The 20,805-nt window shown below is 42.3% G+C and overlaps 2 pseudogenes; both read right to left on the bottom strand.

Annotated features, from left to right (window-relative positions):
* Window positions 1-4,237: 4,237 nt before the first annotated feature.
* On the bottom strand, window positions 4,238-6,431 carry LOC143388292 (sorting nexin-18 pseudogene; annotated as a pseudogene).
* An 11,162-nt stretch (window positions 6,432-17,593) lies between these two features.
* Window positions 17,594-20,232, bottom strand: LOC143640370 (N-lysine methyltransferase KMT5A pseudogene; annotated as a pseudogene).
* Window positions 20,233-20,805: the final 573 nt, after the last annotated feature.

The following is a 20,805-nucleotide window of genomic DNA, read 5'->3' as shown; positions in this document are numbered from 1 at the left end:
AAACATTGAAAACTACCCATCTAGAGTTTTGATCCTAATTAGATTCAGTTTTTTTTTCTTGTGACATAGAATGTGTTTGTTGTGTACTCTGCACTGGATAGTTTAAATTTCCAAGCTGACCTTCTGTTTTATGACAAAGAAGTTAGAAATATCTATTACCTAAGACTGGTCAGAAAGCCCCGAGGGTGGCCCTGTTTTTGATCTAGTGTCAGGACGATTATCCCCCCTGGACAAGTTCTAAAGAATAATGGGAGGGAAAATAACATGCGTTTGATCATGTCACAAATTGTCCTTGATCAATGAGCCAGCAACACATAAATGCAGAGAAAAATATCTAAAAGGGCACATGCAAAACCAATACCAGTGATTTACCTCTGGAAAGTAATGGAGTTTGATGTGGCAGCAGTAAGGGGTGTGTATGTGTTCATGGAGAATTTTAGCTTTACCTCTAACATTTAAATTTTAGATGGAGAATAAAACATATATGATTTATGTAAGTAAATATGCTGAAAAGGAAGAAAAAATTTTCCGTAGTTTTATTGGTGCATATGTACATAATGGTGGGACTCATTGTTACATTGTCATACATGCACACAATGTATCAATATAATTAGGCCAATATCATTTCCCAGGATATCTCCTTTCTACCCCTTGTCCCTCCCCCTAGTCCCCTTCCTCTGCTTTACTGATCTTCTATTGATTTTTATGAGATCCCCTCCTCATCTTTCTTTTCTATTTACTTCTCTAGATTCTACATATGAGCGAAAACATATGATCCTTGACTTTCTTGTTTGGCTTATTTCACTTAACATAATTATCTCAACTTCCATCCATTTTCCTGCAAATGACATGATTTCATTTTTCTTTTTGGCTGAATAAAATTCTATTATCTATATATACTATGTTCCTTCTCCATTCATCTGTTAACAGATACTTAGGCTGGTTCCATAGTTTGGCTATTGTGAATTATACCCCTATTAACAGAGGTATGCTTATATCTCTATAGGATGCTCATTTTAATTATTTTTTGAGTTGTTTATTTTTTCACATTTTTATTGGTTCATTATAGTTGTACATAGTGGTGGGATCTGTTTTTATATACATGCACACAATATAATTTGGCCAATATCATTCCCCAGTATTTCCACCACCTGTTCCCCAGATTTCAATTCTTCAGGATAAATACCAAGAAGTGGTATTTGGGGGTCATGTAGTGGCCTTAATCCTCATCTTTTAAGGACACTATATACTGATTTCCATAGTGAATATACTAATTTACACTATATACCCACGGTGTAAAGTGTTTCCTTTTCTCCACATCCTCTCCAGAATGTATTAATATTTCATGGCTACCATTCTGACTGGAATGAGATAAAACCTCAGTGTGGTTTTGATCTGTGTTTCCAAAATTGCTAAAGATGTTGAATTTTTTTCATATACTTGTTGGCCACTTGTATTTTTTCTTTTGAGAAGTCTCTGTTTAGTTCATTTGCCCATTTATTAGTTGGGGGTGGGGTTGGGGTGTTAAATTTCTTGAGTTTTTTAAATATATTCTGGATGTTAATCCTCTGTTGGAAGAGTCACTAGCAAAGATTTTCTCCTATTCTATAGGTTTTCTCTTTGTATTCTCAATGGTTTCCTTTACTGTGCAGATGCTTTTAATTGGATACCAACCCATTTGTTAACTCTTGTTATTATTTCCTGAGCTTTATGGGTCCTACTGAAAAAGTCATCACCTGTGCCTCTCTGTTGGAGTGTTGACCCTGTTTTTTTCAAGGAGTTGTATAGGTCTACTTCCCAGGTCTTTGAGTTAACTTTTGTGCAGGGTAAGAAATAAGGATCTAGTCTCTTTTTTTCTACATATGGATAGCAAGTTTTCTGCTCTATTTGTTAAGAAAATAGATTTTTAACATTAATTTTTATTATTTTTTCCAATATAAAAACATACTTGTTATAGAAAATTTGAAAAAATATGGAAAAAAGACATCTTTACATTATCCTTTCACAGATAGCCATTGTTAACCTTTGATATACTTCATCTAGATTTATTTTTACATATTTTAAAAATTAATTTATTATGAACAACAACACCTTCCTTGATTTTTTTTGAAGGGCATGATAGTTTATTTTAAAAAATTGTACCACACTGATCATGTTGACCAGCATACACATGATAATGGCTTTTCTCTTGGGTATCAACATTGCAGTATTTTTGTATACTGAAATGTTTCAAAGGACCAAGAACGTTAAGAGAATAAAGATCTTAAATGAAAATGGACACTAATAACTCTGGTGCTCTAACACACAGAATTAATTTAAACCCCTTATGAATCAGCGACATAATGTTATCTAGTTATGAAGAACAAAAGTTCTCTTAGAAGTAGACAGCATGGACTTATACTTTTTTGTACTTTAATCTTTAGTTTTTATTAATCTATGTCCACCCTGGTTAAAGCACAATCATACAACAATACCTCAGATAATTTCCATGCTATCATTGCACAAGTTTAGTTTTTTTTTTTTTACTAAAAAAAAAAAAAAATCAATCCATCATCAAAATAAAGAGGCAGATAAATGTGACTTTCAAATCATTTGAAAAGCATAGTGCTTTTTTGTCCAATACAGATTCAAATGCTATAAATTTCAAACTTCTGCAATAAAATTATATATATATATATATATATATATATATATATATATATATTTATACATGGGTTTTGTTTATAAGAACTGTATTTTTCAATCAATAAGAGAAAGTTACTCTTTAGAGAACAACATATTTGGTGGCATTTCCAAGTATCTGTAATAGACAAAGCCACATAACGTTAAGTCTGGCTCTAAGTATTATAAGGTACAAAATTTTGACCAGAGACCAAAATTATATAATCTGATATTAAAAATCCAACCCATATGAGACTATTTTTGAGAGTAAATGTGCTGTTGAGTAACTATTCCAATAACCTTTTCTTCTTATGCCTTTCTGCAAACCAACCTTTTTTTTTTTTTTTAATCATTGTGACTCACCACTATTTCATACTGATCTCTTTACTTCCATGTTAACATTTCAGTACCGGGATTTCTGAGGCAGCATTAAGTTTGATTTCATAAAACAGTAGACACGTTAACCTTTCAGTGACAGTTTAAATCTGTAAACTCAAGAATCACATTATTTAGCTCAGCAACTATAAAAACATTTGAGGTTTTGGCATTTCAAGCCAGAATCTCTTTGTGCTTTTTAAATTAAGCTGCTTTTGAATGTTTTTGGTATTTATCAGCCATTTGTATTTCCCTTATAATAAAATACATTTAAAATAGTTTTTAAGGTTAAATGTCGGGGAGTAGGGCTTTAATCAATACTTTCTTTGTTTCAGCACAGTTTAAATCAGTTATTTTTTTCCTTCAGTATTGGAATAGTAGAAATTATTCTGGTCCCTCCTTAGATCAACCAACACCACTTTTATCACATATAACACTGAAATTTACAGACATCCCTGAAAAGTTTTTGATTAAGTAAATGAGTGAATCACAGTGGAGTCTCAATCAGTTAACAGTGTAGATCCATTTATAAACAAACAAATAAACAAATAAAAAAACTGAATATTAAAAGAAAACCTTCAAGCTAAAAAAAATAAAAAGAAGACGAAAAAACAAGAAAACCCTCCCAGGAACTGAAACCAAGTGTGTGTTGTCACTGATTCTGTACTTGTCTCCCCTGATTGATCAGACTCTTCTTTCTCCATATTATAAGACATGTTTGCTAAAATCCTCACGCCGAGTTCTCAGGACACTTGCGTGAAGAGGCTATGCTACCGTAACATCTAAGAGAATATAGTGCACCATCTCTTCCCTAATAGACTTCGTATCCAGAGATGAGCATCGAGTCTCACTCTGCTGTGTTCGCCAGCATGTTTCAGAAGATAATACTTGCTGTGCAGACTGATGATAGCTGATCCTCCCACTCCACCCCCACCCCTGCCAATATGAGGTTATAACCAGTTTATCATCATGTACACTGGCTTTTTACTCTTTCAATCAGAAAAGTTGTGGCTTCCTTGCGGGGCGGGATGCAAAATGAAAAACTAAGAGTCTAAAGGCACAAAGTCGCATAGCTGCTCTAGTTGGAATTTGTAAACAGAGAACAGGTTGAATTTAGGTAATCCCAATCTGAGAGTGAAAAGGAATCCACAGCAGACTTTATCCAGCCAGCTTCTTTCAGACCCTTCATGGGTTTTGAGGTCTACAAAGTATGCACTAAAATACCCATACTTCAAAAAGCAATAAGGCAAATAGTATAATCATTATTCCAAAAGTTACAATGGTAGTGTAGGCATACATAGTATAATTTAGTTACAATGTGTGGTACTGTTTCTATGATATAGCCATATTAATGGTTTCTCTCCTACATAATTATATATTCAGCTGGCTTTCAGTTGAACACAAAACCATCCTTGTACCACCACTGATAGTTGGCAATAGCTCTTTGACAGCAGTTTTTATTCTGCTGTAGAAATTATTCTTGAACTGAAAAAAGTTCACAATCCAATGTCCAGTCATTAAACACTATCATATTTGTGAAGAGCTTCTTCCAACTTCTGGGTCACTTTTTGGAAAAATATCATTTGTTGTTGTAAGAAATGCTGCATCTGTGATTTAAAGTCTCTTACTCGAATTTGATGGAAGTGGTGAATTTCAGCCAAAGTGGCAAAAGAAATAGTGTTACAGTGATCCTGAATGCCATCAGCCTTTTTGACCTCCATCTTCCCTTCTTCCACGTGTCGCCTACTCTCCTTTACTTTGGTAAGAGCTCCTTTCTGAACGTGGATGATATCCGGGAAGTTGGCCAGGTGCCCTTGATACAGCGCTAACAGGTCCATTACTGGGTCCAGGTCCTGCCTGGGCTGCTCGGCAAAGAGCTCACCGATGGCGTCATAGGCATCTCCGGTGAAGGCAATGGCCTGATTCAGGCCTGCTGAGAAAGCCTGCTGGTCCAGCTCAAAGGCCTGGCTGAGCCCACGGAAAGACTGTCCCACCTTCTGATATTCCTTCTTGAAGCCCGTCACCTGCTTGCGCGAACTCGTTGGCAGTGTGGTTGAGCTGCAGCGTGCTGTCATCCATCTTCTTGGTGAAGCACTTGAAGCCATCTATCTTGCTCTCCACCTCCTGCAGGTCAAGAGCTGCTGCGGGCGGTGTGCTCAGGGTCAAAAAGAAGTTGGCACCCACCATTTCATCCTTCTCGGCCTTCCTCTTGCCCTGTTTCCAGGCCTTCTCATCTGTGCTAATGGGGCAGGTCAGGAAGTGCTGGAAGACATCACACTGTGCCAGCACTGGGTGGCTGGCCACGTGGTTCATCCACCAGATCAGGCCTTTCCTGCGCTTGGAGATGAAGTCCTCTTCGAAGCGGCCAGTAGCCTGCTTCTCGGGCAGGTGGGGCACAGAGATGACAGGAAACTTCTCAGCCAGGTGCGCATACAACCAGTCGAAGTGCTTATAGCGCCTGTGCACCGGGACCTGTGTGTGTGTGGGGACCAGCTTGTAGGAGATGTAGCTCTTCATACCCTTGAACTTGGTCTGCTTGGTGGGGTCGTCGATGGTGCACTGGAAGGGGTAAGGGTTCTCCTGCCACTCGGAACCATAGGGCCCTAGCACCACGCATAGCTTGTCCCCATCCTTCAGGAAGCCCGAAGCCTTGCCCAACACGAAGGCCTCCCCACCTGACTTGACAAAAGTGGAGAAGCGGTTGAGGTTGCAGCTCACCGTGGCCGAGCTCTTGGCCCCCGAAGGGTGGTACTGCGGAGGAGCTGATCCACCGCGGGAGCCCAGCGACGACAAGTCAGAGCCGGTGGACAAGCGGTAGCGGCTAGCAGCGCCGCCGCCGGCGGACGACAAGCCGTCGAGGTCCGGGTAGGTGCCGCTGCCCAGCACGCCAGGCTCGTCGGCCACCGTGGAGCTGTCGTCCCACTCTCGTCGTCCCAGTCATCGTTGCTGCCCTGGCTGGCCTGGTAGCTGCCGTAGAGTTGCTGAGGCGACGGCTGCAGTACACCCCCGGCATACGGAAAGCCCACGCCGGGCGGCTGGAAGGTGCTCGGCGGCGGCGCCTGCTGCAGCTGCAACAGCGGCTGGAAGGCGTCGGGCGGCGGCTTGAAGGAGGCGGGCGGCGCCGCCGGCAGGGGCTCGAAGCCGCCGGGCGGCACGTTAGCATAGCGAGCAGGGGCGCCCGGACCGCAGTCGCCAGCCGGGCCTGGCTCGGGGGCTCGGATCACCTGCACGTAAGAGGCCGGGAAGAGACCGCGGTCGCCGAGGCTGTTGACTCCCTCGAGCCAGCCCTCAATGTCCTGCTCGCTGCACAGGCTCAGCACCTCGTGCTCCCGCAGTGATATCTCTCCCGGGTTCTCCGACCTGAAGTCGTACAGCGCCCGGGCGCGCAGCGCCATGGTCCTGGCGCCTTGGCGGGAGGTCCAGATACCGGCGCCCCGTGCCCGGCCCCGCCCAAGGTGCTCGAGGTGCTACCCGCACCCTGGTACACGGACTAGAGCCCTGAAGGCAGAGCGCAGCCCGCCTCCCCGGCCCGCCGGTAGCGCCCTCCGCGCAGCTCCGCTTGCAGCCCCGACTGCCGCGCAGGGCCGCCGGCGGCCCGGGGGGAGGCCCGCGGCCTCCCGCGTCCCCAGTTGCGCTATTCCACAGCCGAGAGCCACCTTCCTTGATTTTTAATCTTCTTTTTGCTGGTTTAGAAGCTACTAGTCCTCTGCTTGGAAAAATTCTATAAGGCCTAATAATAATTATTTTGTTAATATAACATTTATCTTAAATGTTTTGTTAGCTTTAATACTCACAAAAATTTGATTAAATGTGTTTTTTTATGGATCCTATTTTATAGATGAGGAAACTGGAGCTTAGGAGACGATATATAGCTTGCCCACAGATAGCCACATCCAATCACCTTTTCTAGCTAAAGGCTGGGTGATGCTGACCCAGGGAGCATCTCTTCCCTGAAGTTACAAGACTTTCAGGATCAAAAGTTCTTCAGGTCTGGGTGTGCAATCCAGTGGTAGACTGTCTGCCTGGCATGCATGAGGTCCTGGGTTATAATCCCAGAACGAACAACAACAACAAAACAAATAAATAAAAACAAGTGCTGTGAAGTCCTGACTCCCACAGTGAGCCAGGAGTGATGTATCTGAGAGCTCAGAAGCTAAAAGCCACCAGACAGCCACAAGACGACAGCAGGGATGAATTGTGGAAAGAATGCAAGTTTCTAGCTAAACACCAGTGACAGTGTTGTCACCCAGATGGACCAGGTGCGAGTGGAGGAATCGGGAGCTGAAGCCCATCCATCACAATGTACTGCTTAGTACAGAGGACAAATAAGTGCACCCCTATTCCTTGAGTCTTCTACCATGGAATTGTCATAGAATATCTATTGGTCTGTCCTTCTCCCCTCCCTGCCTACTCTCTGCAGAAAGAACCAGAAAAGCTGGCTGTGAAGGTCAGCACCTTTCCCTGGGTGCTCTGGAGTACATAAAGCCAGAGGACATTTCTTCTTGCCTGCTATGATAAGCTATTGCTGGTGACTTCTGACCTACACATTTGACACCTAGGAAGAGATTTATTGTATTTGGTTAAGAGTTTGGAAGACATGCTTCTAATTACATAATGTATCACTGTCTAATGTCTCTGGTTTTCCTTCACCTATGTTTGCATTACATTTACCACTGAAATGTTTAAATTGAAAGGTATAGAAGCCGAGTTTCTAAAAAGTATAAAAATATCAAAAATATTTGAGGAAGTAAATATTCTACTTATTTGATGATGATGATGATTATTAGCCAGCCTACGAGCCTTTTTAAGATTTTTCCCTTGTGTTGTCAAAATATCTATTCATACAAGTGGCAGCAGAGGCGCTCATCTTACAGGTTAATTTCTATCTGAACTTTCTGTGACGGAAAACACTTGTTAAAATGCCTGTGTATGTCAACAAGTTTATGGTTTCTTAAAATGTGTGTGTGTGTGTGTGTGTGTGTGTGTGTGTAAAACAAAAGAGAGAAGATGACAGACAGATAAACAGGTAGATATTAGACTGATAGATAAAATAGAAATTACTTTTGTGGCTCCTCTCCTGTCCAGTAATTCCAAAACCATGTGTGATTGTTTTAGTCATCCTTTTTGTCACGTTGAACAAAATATCTGATAAGAATAATTAAAGGAGTAAAGATTTATTTTGGCTCAGGGTTTCAGAGGTCTCAGTCCATAGATAGCTGACTTTATTGCTTGGGCCCCAGGTGAGGCAGAAAGGATGCAGGAAAACAGCACAGGATATGATACTAAGAAAAAGAGAGAGGATTCCACTCACCAGGGACAAAATATAAGCCCTAAAGCCGTGTCCCAGTGATCTACCTCCTCCAGGCACACCCTACCCGCCTACACATACCATCCAATTATTCCGCATCAATGGATTAATCATTGATTAAGTTACAACTCTAAAGATTTATTCATTTTACCTGTGCACATTCTGGCATTGTCTCACACATGAGGTTCTGAGGGCCACCTTCCCTTGAGAGCCAGGGGCTTTGGCACATGCCTGTAATCCCAGTGGCTCAGGAGGCTGAGACAGGAGAATTGTGGGAGTTTGAAGCCAACCTCAGCAAAAGTGAGGCGCTAAGACCCTGTCTCTAAATAAAATACAAAATATGGCTGGAGATGTGGCTTAGTGGTCGAGTGCCCCTAAGTTCAATCTCTAGTACCAAACAACAACAACAACAAAAAAAATGAACAAAAAAATCTCAATTATGTTCCCCTTGAATAATTAACACTTTTTCTCCTTAAGCATGTTGCTTTTCTGTTTCACCATGGAAACTTTCCATCATGTGCTCAGGAAGCTGGGGCTCTGGAGTACTGCCCTCCCACTCTCCAGTACATGCGCTTTCTCCCGGGGTCTTCTCTGGAGGACCATAGCCATTTCTGGAGCTTGTCCAGGAAAGAAGAAAGTAGATCTAGTTCCTTCTGTTGTGACTTTGGTTATGCTATCTGCACAAACTGCTCCAATACACTTTCCCAATGTCTTTTCCCTTTGTCTCCCCTCTTCTCCCACATATCTCTTCCTCCAAACCTTTCTTCGGTATTCCATGCTGTCATTGTTCTCTACCTCAAGGTCATATGCATCACCATGTAAGCTACACACCTGCGGTAGCCAGCCTCCTAGATGGCCCCATGGTTTAGTCAGCTTTTTTTGCCACTGTGACTAAAAGACCTGACAAGAGAAATTTTAGAGAAAGAAAAATTTATTTTTGGCTCATAGTTTTAGAGGTCTCTATCCACAGACAGCCTGGTCCATTCCTTGGGGCTCAAAGTGAGGCAGAACATCATAGTGGAAGAGTGGATGGAGGAAAGTGGCTCAGGATATGGCCAGGAGAGAGAGAGAGAGAGAGAGAGAGAGAGAGAGAGAGAGAAGAGAAGAGGAGAGGAGAGGAGAGGAGAGGAGAGGAGAGGAGAGAGAGGCTCCACTTGTCAGATAAAAAAATATATACCCCAAAGTCACACCCCCAATGACTCACCTCCTCCTGCTACACCCTACTCACCTTCAGTCACCACTTAGTTATTCCCATCAGCGGATTAATTCATGTAATGGGTTAAAGCTCTCATAATCCAATTGTTTCTCATCTAAACCTTCTTGTATTACCTTACACATGAGCTTTGGGGAGCCACCTCATACCCAAATCATAACACCCTATGATCCCTACCTCCTTGTATATATACCTTAAATACTGCCTTTATGTGTAGCAGAGCTGGCCTGTATTACCATTAGGATATTATGGTAATGAAGTTCTGTGAATTCCAAAGTTAAGGTCACAAAATACATGTTCTTTCCACCTTGCTCTCTCTTGGATCCATGAGCTTGCTGCCATGTTTTGAGGATGCACAAGTGGTTTTGTGGAGGGTCCATTTGACTAGGACCTAAGTCCTACCAACAGCTAGCAGTTCCTTCCCATGCGAGTTCCAACCTTGTGAACAAGCCACCCTTAAAGTAAATTCCCCAGCACCAATAAAGTCTGCAGATGCCTGCAACCCTGTCAACCTCTTGTCTACAGCCCCCTAAGAAACCCTGAGCCTAAAGCACCTAGCACAGTAGCTTCTGAATTCCTAACCCACAGAAAGTGTGAGATAATAAATGTTTGTTGTTTTAAGATAGTAAGTAGGTTTGGGGCAATTTGCCATGCAGCAATAAAAACTAAGACTCTTTCCATCATGCCTGACAACACAGTTAGCACTGCATGTCTTTGTGGCTTCACATCCTTGTGGTTAAAGCCCTCCAATGGCTCATCACTAATTTGGGATAAAACACAAACCCTTTCACACAGCTTAGGTCTTTCCAGATCTGGCTCCTGTGTGCCTCCCAGCCTCACCCTGCCCACTCTGCCTTTCCTCCCCCATCTCTCTGACTACTCTGAAACACACTGCATCTCCCTGCATGTGGATGGATAAAACTGCCAGATAAAATATAGCTTTCCCAGTGAATTCTGAATTTCAGATAAACAACCAATAATTGGCATGGTTATACAATACACGGGGCACTCCTATGCTAAAAATAGTGTGCATTCTATAACGTTATCCTGTTGTTTATATGAAATTCATATTTCACAGGGCATCCTGTACTTTTAGGTGCTAAATATGGCAACCCTGCAGATGTGAACTGATTTCTCTCAGCTCCTACTCATCCACCAGCTAGGTTGCTGCAGCTCCCCTGCTTACCTTCCTGTCCTGCAAGATTCTAGAAAGAAAGAAATTGGCATCTCTAGAAAGCCCACACTGGCTCCCCCTTCACACATATCCCCAGGACAGATCTGATATGCCTGCCACAAGACCCCACCCCAACCTGTCACAGCTCCTCACTTCAAACACTGCCATTACAGCAGGCCTCCTCATCCAGGAGGGGTTCATTCCAAGACCCCCCAGGAATGCCTGAAACCACAGGTAGAACTGATTCCTGTGTAGAATTGTCTTTTGTATGCATATGCATGCATACCTATAATAAAGTTTAATTTATAAATTTGGCACAGTAAGAAATTAACAACCGCAATTAACACCGAAAAAAAGAACAAATTTAACAATATAGCATAATAAAAGTATGTGAATGTGGTCCCTCCCCGCCTTCTTGGGTCAAGACTAATACTAATATGGTTTGATTGCTGCTGTCCCTGGGTAATGAAACTGTAGGAAGTAAAACTGCAGATCAGGCAGAATAACTATTCATTTGCTTGTCTTCAGTCCTAGATTCTGAGCTCCTAACTTACTTACCATACAGCCTCTGTACCAAAAGCATGACATGATTATGGTTTACAAGTACTGGGTATTCACCGTAAGCTAGTTACCATTCTAAGATGTTTCACATATATTAACTTGTGAATCTTCATATCAAGACAAATGAAGTACTAGTAATAACCCAGTTTTACTGTGAGGAAACTGAGGCCAGAAGAGGCTATGTTCCTTCCCCAGTGGCATTCAACAATGGCGTTGAGTTTGGGGTTCAGACCCAGTTGTGCAACTCCAGAGCCCAACTTCTCATGATAAGCTAGAGACACTGCCTCTGTATGGTGGCTGACAAGTGTTTGGTGAATGAATGTGAGAACTAATTATCCAAATGAGCTAGCTAATTGCCTTCAAATGCAGACCCCTCTGCTTCTTCCCCTCCCAGCTCTCTCCATCCACTATTGCCTAGCACAAAGATGGTACCTACCTCAGGGAAAAGGCCAAAGAACTCTTTTGGTCTCTTTTTCCATCTTCAATTTCTGCCCACAGATCCAGGATACCACTGTGTACTGCACTTCCCTAAGGAAAAAGGGATCTGACTTAGGAATATAAACTAAGAGAGCACTGTGGTTACTAGCATGAATTCTAGAGAAAAACTTGCTCAGCTCAGATCTCAACTCTACTCTCTTTTTTTAAAATATTTTTTTAGTTGTCAATGGACCTTTACTTTAGGTAAATATGTGGTGCTAAGAATTGAACCCAGTGCCTTACACATGCTAGGCAAGCGCTCTACTACTAAGCCACAAACCCAGCCTCTCAGCTCTACTCTTTACCAGCTGTGTGACTTTGAACGAGGCCTCAGGACTTAGATTCTTCGTCTGAGAAAAGTAGATGATAGTTTTTAATTCATAGAGTATTGTTGAGAATTAAATGAAATTAAAGAAAGAAAACACCTTCACAGGGCCTGAAACAGTATGTACTTAATAAATGTCTGCTGTGAGCATTGTAATTATTATTCCACTCAGCCCCTGAAAAGATATCTGCAGACCCAGCACCTCCATGAACTTTCCTGACTTCCCTGGCCTCCTTCCTCTGTGCAGTTTCAGACAGCAGTTAGAGAGCTGAGCCACTGTGCCCCTAGGGAAGCAAAGCCCTCTCACTCTTGGGGACATTTTTATTGTTGCATTTTAATTATACATAATAGTGGGATTCATTGTAACATATTCATAAGTGCATCTAACATAGTGTGGTCAATTTCATTCCCCAGTATCTCCCTATACCTTCCTCTTCTTCTTCCCCGGGTTCCTCTTTCTCTACTGTACTGATCCCCTTCTATTCTCATGAGATACCCTCTATTATTTCCCCCCATTTTTTTCCTCTGTAGCTCCCACATATGAGAGAAAACACATAACCCGTGAATTTCTTAGTCTGACTTATTTCACTTAGCATGATATTCTCCAGTTCCATCCATTTTACTGAAAATAACATAATTTCATTTTTCTTTATAGCTAAATAAAACTTCATTATGTATATATACCACATTTTCTTTATCCATTTATCTGGTGACAAAGACTTAGGCTGGTTCCATAGTTTGGCTATTGGGAATTGCACTGGTATAAATATGAATGAATCACTATGTATGATGTATGTATGAATCACTATAGTATCTTGACTTTAATTATTTTGAATAAACACCAAGGAATGGTATACTTCTCACCTAACTTAATAATAGTAAGCCCATGATGGTTGATGGCTAACATTTTTTAGCATGCTGGGTACTGTGCTGAGTACTTTACATGTGTAACCTCACTTAATCCCTACCACAATACTGTGAGGTTTGGTACCATTATTATCCCTATTGTATGGATAAGAAAACTAAGCAATTACTAAAAGTCATGCAGCTAGTTAGAGAAGAACCCAATTTTTAATTCTATGGTATGGTATGGACATAGAATCTTTAATGATCCCCTTCTCTCCAGCCCCCAGGTTTCTGTGACAAACCTACCTAGCAGTTATTCCAGTTGATCCTGAAGACATAATACATTTGCAGAGTTGAGATCCCTGTCTCAACCTCTAGCTGCGTAGGTGATCACCTGGGAAGCTGATTTACTGAGCTACTCCACATGAAATGGATTAAAATTTCTGGAGAGTAGAACAAAAGCATTGGCTATTTTATAAGGTTTTTCTGGATGATCCCAACAGGCAGCCAGAGTTGAGAGACACTCTTCTTTAAGCCATTTCCAATGGATGTTGGTGTAGAAGAATCTGGTGTAACAGAAATAACCACCATAGTCAGAGGGTGCTGTATAGCCAAAGAAATAGGCAACAGATCCAGAAATATTCAGAGAACCATTTTGCAGGGACTTACAGACAGACACATAGTCAAGAGTGGCATCAAGATCATGACTTGGGTCAAAGGCATGGGGCATAGATAATGAGCAGGACAAAGGTGGCTTTCATCCAGACCAGAATGGACCTGGTTGTACTGTGCTAACATAAACATGTAGATCACATAGATCCAGCCACAATGCTCCACCTACCCTCTATTATTGTATTCATAGTGCACTAGGAAACTACATGAGGAAAACAGACCAGGGTTACTTAGTGGGAAATCATGGCAGTGACAACTCAATATGGCTGTAGTCATATCAAGCCAACTGTCTACAGATGTGTGAAAATTTAAACAAATTCTTGAGACCCTCATATCAGAACTCTGTTCAGAATGGTTTCTGCTCCTCCCCCTCTAAGAGCAGTCTCTGAACAGTGAAGGTGTGGCTATCTCACAGCTCTCAGAACTTTCCTTTATTCATCTTCTAATACATACATTATAGGATTGACTCACACTAATATAGAGGTAAGCACTTCCCTCAGACCCTTAAAGAAAAAAACATTCCCAGGTGCCTACTGCACTCACAGGAACCTGCAAGTCAGCATCTCCTTCTTTTTTGCACCTTGACAACACCTTGACTCATTATAGCCTCAACCCTGGGAGGTCATACCAATGTATTATAATAATCACTATTTACATAGTATAGCTTTCATCTGTTGGGGTTCTTTGGATGCAAGCAATAGAAACCAACTCTGACTTAAGTTGAGAAATAAATTATTGAAAACACAAGTGGGTCACAGACTCCAAGGAACCGCAGTGACCATGGAAAAAAAAGGAATCGGGGTACCCATAAGGAGGAAGGAGGCAGAATCTCTTCAAGAAACCACCTTAGAGATTCTGGTTTCCATCTGACCCTATTCCCAAGATTAATACCATAAGACCATATTTGACTCATATGACTGCCCCTTGGCACCATGATTGACAATTCCAACACTACCTTGAATAGAATCACTTCCCAAAGCACAATTGAGATGCTATAACAGAAGGACCTGGGGCTGGTACTGGACTGGAAAGGTATTAGATATTTGCTCTAGCACTGTGCCAATTACAAGATTTTATGTAAGAAAGTAACATCCTATGAGATGAGAGATGCAGGGAATGTTCATTTCAGGTAAAGCTGTGTCCTAATTGCTAATTCCTTCATGTTAGTGATAAATACTTCATAAAAAAATTTAAAAGCCCTGCACATACATAGCTATCATAATGTGGGTTTGCAAATCAGAGAGATCACACCTATTTGAATTGCCTACCACTATATGTGCAGAAGCAGAGAAAGGAAGAAATTTGTGGAGTCTGAGTATCATGGTTTTGATCTGGAACATATTCTAAAGGCTCAAGTGTTGGATGCTTGATCCCCAGTGCAGCAAGGTTAAGAGGTGGACTTCTTGGGAAGTGATCAGACCATGAGGCCTCTGACCTCATGGATGGATTTGCCCATTGATGGATTCATAGCTTGATGGCATTATTGGGAGATGGAAACTTTAGGACTGGAGCCTTTTGGAAGTCACTAGGGGCATATTCTGGAAGGGTATATCCTGTCCCCAACACCCCCCTCTCTCTCTCCTCCCTGCTTCCAGGCTGCCAAGGGATCAAACAATTTTGTTCTTCCACAACCTTCTGCCATGATGTTCTGTCTTACCACAGCCCAGAAACAATGGAGCCAGCCAACTTTTCACTGAAACCTCAGAAATCATGAGTCAAATTAATCTTCATCCTTTAAATTGATTTTCTCAGGTATTTTATTATAGCAATAAAAAGCTCACAAAGCCTCTAAATTTTGCTCCTACTTATGTCACCTCATCTGCATCTTGTCAAGTATTTCAGGTCTGACCATCTATTAGCAGTCAGCTATACACTGAAAGGCCATATCAGTTAGTTCTTAAGAGCGCACTGGGGCCATACCACCTAGGTTCAGCACCTATTTCTGCTATTTATTACTTATGTGTCTTGGGGAAGATGTTTAATCTCTCTATATCTCAGTGTGTCATAAATGCAAAATAAAGATGATAATAAATTAATACCTGTAAATGGTAAAATAGTTAATATCAATGAAGTACTTCATTCAATATCTGACCCCTAGTAAGTATTTGTATTTGTCTGCTTTTTGATGCTAGAACAAAATAACTGAGTATTTTATGAGGAACAGAGGTTTATTTAGCTCACAGTTGGGAGGCAGAAAGTCCAAACAGAATGGCACTGGCTCTTGCAAGCTCCCCTTAAACTACATTAAAACAAGTCATGTACAAGAGGGAGAGATCACATGACAAGACAGGAAGCCAGAAAGCTTCAAGAGTCAGACTTGCTCTTTTGTAACAATGCACTCTCACAGCAACTAACTCACTTTGAGAGAGCAATATTAATCCTCCTGTGGTCAATGCTCCCAGCAACCTCATCATCTTCCACTAGGTCCCACCTTTTAAAAGTTCCACCCTCTCTTAATACCACCACCTTGGTGACCAAACATCCAACACCTGATCCTTTGGGGGACACACTCAAACCATACTGAACCCAGGGTGCTCCTAAGTATTTGCTGCTATTAGTATATCACAGTTTCAATTCAAGAAGAGAATTTCCAGGAGATTATAACTAGTAGCCTATCCTCATTTATAAAGTTGGAGGTTTACAGCAAGCCCTGGGGTCACATTCCAAATTTCTCTGGGAGTGGAGTACAGATTTGCATGATTATCGATGGCTCTTTCCTTCATCTTTCCCTCACTTCTTTTGGCCCATCCCATTGCCTTTATGCTATGATTAAATAGCCTAGCATAACAATTCCCAAAGCTGATCCCAATGATGGTTCACAACAAATACAGCCTATTTATCTATGAAGTAAAAGGTCAGCTAAGAGCCTGCTCACATAATCAACCCTTTCTGCTTTATCAGTTTCATGATGTAGAGGTACAAGCACCCTGAAGTAACATAGTCATTACCATTCTTCCTCCCATCACTCTCGCCCCACATTCTTCCCAACTGCTTCAACCACCTTGGGTTGCATAATTAGTAATAAAAAATTCACGACACCCTGGTTAAGTTTGAATTTCTGGGAAGCAATGGTTACTTTTGTATTTGTTGTTGAACTGGAATTCAAATTTATCCAGGGGTCTTGTATTTTATCTGGAATGATTATACTAACCCACCATGAACACAAGTGCCACTAAACTTCCTAAATGGTAGGATAACAATAGCTCTACCCATCCCTATTTGGGATTCAGGACACCAAGAGGCTGGCATCTATTGAAGCCATATCTGCCAAGCCAAACAAAGCACATTTCCTGGTGACATAATTCCACAGGATGCTAGAGACCTATGCTCAAATAAACTTGGGAAACTCTGCATTCTCTTTAACTCCATTCACTTCCATTCCAGGGAACAGATTATTCTGACCAGTATTTTGGTTCTATCTTGTTTTGTTATCCTTATAATAATGGTAATATTATTTTACATACTATATTAGATTGTATAACATACAATATTATCTACATAATAAATATATATTTAACATTACAGATTTACACAGTAAACAATTTGGATTTACCACCTTTTAAACTAATTTCTTTGCTCATCATTCTCTCTTGAATTTCAGACTTTCTTTCTACAATCCACTTTTCTCTTTGAAAAAAAAATGTATCACTTTAGTGAAAAAGAAATAAAGTTCCTTTTAGTGAAAATTTGTTAGAGCCAAAAACTTAGTTTTGAATGTCTTTAAATGTCTGTATTTTACCTTCTTTCTTGAAAGATAATTTGAGCATAGAATTCTATGTTGATGATTATTTTTCTCCCAGCATCTCTCTCAGCATTCCATTGTTTTCCGGCTTTGGTCCTGTGGTTGAAAAGTCTGCTGTAATGCTGCCTAATTTGCCATTTCTTCGTACATAAACCTGTATTTTTTTTTTTTTTTGGCCTTGCCTGGCAATAAATATTTTAATTTTTGTTTCATTTTTATGATGACAAATAATTTTCAAGTTTATTTCCTTTTTTGTTTGTTTGTTTGCTTAAATACAAAGCTAAACCACAAACAGGTACAACCAAGACATTTTATCTCACATTTAAAGACTCCTGCCGGATCCTCCTCCAATTTGCTGACCACTGACCAGGCTAGTGGGGGTGGGGGGAAGACTTTCTTAGGTAGCACCGTCATGAGGCCCAGGATGGGGTAAGGATGAGGACAGGTTCTCACACCTGTCTCCATTCACATTTACCTGGGACCAGGGTGGACAGGAGCCCCAGCCCCATGGACAGAAGGTGGACAGTGAGTGAGAATCAGACCCCTGGGGAGGGAAGAGGAAGCCAGCTACTCCTCCTGGTATCACATTCAAGCTGAGAACTGAGCCTTGTCCTTGCTCCCTGGCTAAGGGCCCTGCCCGCTCCATGTGCACCAGATGCCTTTCTTTGAGGCTGGTGGAGACGGCTGGGCGGGATCCTGAGCTCTAGGCTCACAATTCAGGTTATGGCTGTGCTTCACAGGAAGGACACCAGGTGGTCTGACAACAGAAGGCCTCACAGCAGATCTGGAACTTTCAACCCAGCAGAACTGGGCAGGTGGGTGAGGGGATCGGGGAAATAAATTTCTGGTCCCGCTACAAAACTTTATTGTTGATTAGAATAGAGTACCATCTCAAATCTCTTCTACAAAAACAAAAAAACCCCAAAACAAAACAAAAGAAATCCCAACCACTTCACTCACTTCAAGACCTATATACATGTAAGTTGTTCTCTGTGGTTTTTTTTTCCTTTTTTCTTTTTTTTGACTTTTTTTTTTTAATTTTTACTATTATTTTTTTAAAATAAACTCAGTGTTCACATTTCTATAAAGAATTAACCCAGTTTCAGGAAGCCCTGCCCTGGCAGGTGCAGGGAGCAGCGCTGTCCCTGCCTGCCTCTAGGGTGACTACCCACCCTGATGCTTCAAGGTGCCCCGAAAAGCGGCCGCCCGTGGAAGAGAAAGTCTAGGCCCGGCCGCGCTCCCCGGCCATGGGCCAGTAAGCTTTCAAGAAAGCAGAGGGGAAGACTAGCTTACTGCGAAACCCTTTAAAAAATATTTCATATACTTCAAGGTGCGCCTGTCGAGACGTGAGGAGACAAGAGCTTGGAGACATCCTGCCCAGGTCTGGGAGACAGCGGCGCCCTCACACCCGCCCGTCCTGGGACGTCGGGGTGTGCGGGCAGGCCCGGCTCTTCACCTGGAGGCAGGAGACCCCCGGCTTCCTAGTTCATGTTTGACTCTTTCCTCTAAAACCTGTGCCGAGTCTTTGACTGCATGCACGGGAAGCACAAACGTTCAACTTGTATGCAAAAAAGGTACAAAAACAACTAGAATATAAAAGTTTTGGTAATATAAGGCCATCTGTTCAAGTCCACCTTGGAAACCTGTAACAGATATTTAAATACTACAGTGAAAAGGCATCTTAATATACTTTTTAAAAAGATCTGAAGTACTCCGCTAAGATTAAGTGTGTAAAAAAAAATCATTTCCCTTTGAGGGCACTTTGTCCTTCGAAGAAGGGAGGCGGGTGAGGAGGCCGATGACATCAATGCTTCAGCCACGGGTAGGCCTCGATGGAGGCCCTGCTGCGGTCCCCGTAGTCGTACAGCAGCTCCTCCCCGGCCGCGATGTCGCGGGAGGCGATGAGGATGAGGTGAGGCACGCCGTCGATGTCGTGCAGTTTCGTCTGGCAGTTCCCGCACTTGCTGTGATTGATCAGCCTTCCCAGGCGGTTTGTCTCTCTGGTGGCGTCCACGCAGTAGGTTTTGCTCAGATACTGAAAATAATACATGTAGCAGCCTGTAGAGGGGTCTTGTGCATACAGAGCCTCTCGCTTCTTGGCGTCAGTGATCTCGATAAGGTCGCCATGGTACTCCACCACAAAGTCGCCCCGGGAGAACTGCTTGGTGGCGATCACGCCCCTGCCTTTGCCATCAATGAGGTCAATCTTCATGCCTTCTTCCTTCCCACTTTCAATCAGCTCATCTATTCTCTTCCTTTCTTCAGACTGCAGCTCGGCCTTGCTCTTCCTGGAGCTCCTCCGGACAGGGTAGAAGTCCGTGAGTTTGCGATTCTGTTGCGTTTTTCCTTGAGCTTTTTTCCGAGGGGTCTGTTTTCCCTTGAGGGCCTTTTTCAGGGCCTGCTTGGCAATGGCTGCATTGGTAGAATCACAAGTCGAGGTTGGAGTTTTTGGAGGTTCTGCTGCTTCAGATTTTTGGTTTGGAAAAGGTGCCAGGGGACCTCTCCTGGCGTCTTTGATCTTCTGTTCTTCGGACTTCAGGGAGCTCCGGATGGCATTCCCAGCACTTCTTTTCTCTTCTCGTTTCCTGTAGATTCCAGCTAATGGTTTCCCCTGGCATTTGACTTCGTGATGTGCAACTGAGTTCTCTTCCTGAAGGGGGGAACGCATTCCAGAGCATTTGTTCAGGCTCATGTAGGTATAGATCTTTGATTGCCCAGTAAATACGTTCTCCCCATTGGTGCGGGGCCTCCCCGGGCCCCTCCGCTCCACCATCTCCGGGCCCGGGGCCGTCGCTGCCACCGCCACCGCCGCCGCCGCCGCCGCCGCCGCCGCCGCCTCCACCACGCGGGGCTTGGACATCTTCCTGCCTCTAGCCATGGCCCGGCTCTGTCACCGCCTGGATCTCCCGGGAAACCGAGCTTTCGAAAAAATTGCAACAACTGTAGCCAACTGCTCCGGCGAGCTGCAGCTGCTCCTGTATTTTATTTTTTATTTGTCTTCATAGTCCCATTATAATAGATTTAGGAATGGATTTATTTAGTTAAGTATGCTTAAGATTCATTTTGATTCTGAACCTATAAATTAATATCTTCCCTAAACTCCAGATTGTTTTCTGCCATTGCCTATTCACATAATATCTTCTCTTTCTATCTCTTCTCTCCCTCTGGAACTCCTATTTGACATAGTAATCTGTGCACATTCTATATTTTCTTTTCAAATTCTCCATATTTCTGCCTCTGTGCTGTGATCTGGATAGTTTCTTCAGATCTATCTTCTGGTTTACCAATTGGGTCACTAGCAATGTCTTACCTGCTGTTCAATCTATATATTGGATTTTGTTTTCAATAATGATGTTTATTATTTCTCAAAATTCAATTTCATATGTGCCTGGTCTTTTTTAAATCATGTTTTTTTTAACATGTATTAATCATGCAAATTAAGGGGTTTCAC

This window comes from Callospermophilus lateralis, unplaced genomic scaffold (assembly GCF_048772815.1).
Source record: "Callospermophilus lateralis isolate mCalLat2 unplaced genomic scaffold, mCalLat2.hap1 Scaffold_2002, whole genome shotgun sequence".
NCBI lineage: Eukaryota > Metazoa > Chordata > Mammalia > Rodentia > Sciuridae > Callospermophilus > Callospermophilus lateralis.
This window is presented reverse-complemented; position numbering and strand designations above follow the sequence as displayed.